This window comes from Dipodomys spectabilis, unplaced genomic scaffold (assembly GCF_019054845.1).
Source record: "Dipodomys spectabilis isolate Male_0828 unplaced genomic scaffold, ASM1905484v1 ptg000020l, whole genome shotgun sequence".
Taxonomy (NCBI): Eukaryota; Metazoa; Chordata; class Mammalia; order Rodentia; family Heteromyidae; genus Dipodomys; species Dipodomys spectabilis.
Genome location: NW_024870697.1, coordinates 1508031 through 1509735, shown reverse-complemented (window position 1 = coordinate 1509735; position 1705 = coordinate 1508031).

The following is a 1705-nucleotide window of genomic DNA, read 5'->3' as shown; positions in this document are numbered from 1 at the left end:
CCTCAGGACCTGCACCAAAAAAAAAATAATCGAGCCAGTAATTCCATGTGTCTGTGTATGTGTGAATGTATTTCTATTGGTGAACATCCAGAGTACTATGAAGAAAGGCACCCAGCTAGGAAATTTGCTTTGAATAGAATGATTTCATACACCGAGGGCACTTTCAAGACAGTGCATGTTCCAGGGCTCCCCTCCCTGTTCCCAGTGTAGACTGAGGGTTTCTCCACACCCCAGGCTGCTGGAGGAAGTCTGCCTCTTTGTTGGAACAGGCAGACAAAAGGCCTCACTCCTGTACGCTCTGTAACAAACAACTCTATCCGGGCCAACTAGTGATGATGAGTGTGGGCAGGCCCTGAAGACCAGGAGAAAAAGGCCTCTTTGTACCCCAAGTGCTCTGTTTTGACAGGAAGCCTTCATTTGTGCCACCTCCCAGGGCAGACCAAGTTCCCTGCACTTATCCTGTTTTTGTTAGACTATGTTCCAGTGTTGAAACAAACTGCTACAATTAATTCAAGATTCCTTCTAACAGACAACAACCAGGGAGCTGAACCTAATGCAATGATTCATTATTGGCAACGCATGCCTCCCTAGATTTTCGGAAGCTTGCTACATCTAAGCACATGTGAAAAATCACAATGTTCCCTGTTATGTAGGGCTGGTGAAGCTCATCAGGTTTGGAAACCTTTGACCTCTCCTAGTTGGGCCTTGGGTGGTTAGGTCTCCAGGTTGAACACAGGGCCTGACTGCTGACCATGAGCTCAGAACAGAAGTTCAGTGTGTAGTAGGAAGACCCCTACTCAGGCAGGGAAACCCACCTAGTTGTCTCGAGTGACAGAGCCCACCGCAGCAAAGTTGGTAACAAAGAAGCAACTTTATTGAGAGGGCTCCTACACTGACTGGCCAGGGCCACAGCACAGGCTAAGGAGCTGATACTGCCACCGTGAGCAGGCCCCATTCTTTGGTTTTTAAAGGCAAAATCCATGAGGTCGAGCCGGGTCATTAACAGGTGACCAATGAAATCATATCATACAAAAAGATTGCATGGTCATACCAGACCACACACTGGTGGCCAATAGGCAGAGTTTACTGTATGCATGTGTGAAAGGCAGGGTTTACCACCATAAGCAGGTGGAGTCAGGTAGTTGGAGCCAGATTACAATCTATTTTATGGGTCAGTCTTTAACTCAACAATCAAGGTAAGTTAGGTCGTTAAGGGGAGGGGGACCTAGAGGCATTCTTTCCATTCTAGAGGCATTCTTTCCATTCCAGGAACAGGGCTGGTTGGAGGCAAGGTCTAGTTAACCTTGTTTAAAGTTGTTTTTTTTTTCTAAAATCCCTAAAACAAAGGCAAAGCCTGGAAAGAAGCTGTACCAGCTCAAGTCTCCTCTCAGGGCCTACTTCCCAGTGCTTTACCTTTGATGTCACAGTTTCACTTATGGTATCTGGGGGGGGGGGGGGTAATTTGTGTGCATATACCAGTCCTGGAGCTTGAACTCAGGACCTGAGCACTGTACCTGAGTTTCTCCTGTACAAGGATAGCACTCTACCACTTGAGCCACAGAGCCACTTCAGGCTTTTTTCTAGTGATGTGCCACTGCGGATTCAAAGCTAGGGTTTCAAACATGCAAAGCACTCTATCCCTAAGACCCATTCCCAGCACTGCACTTCAGGTTTCTTTCTTTCTTTTCTTGTAAGTTGGAGGAGT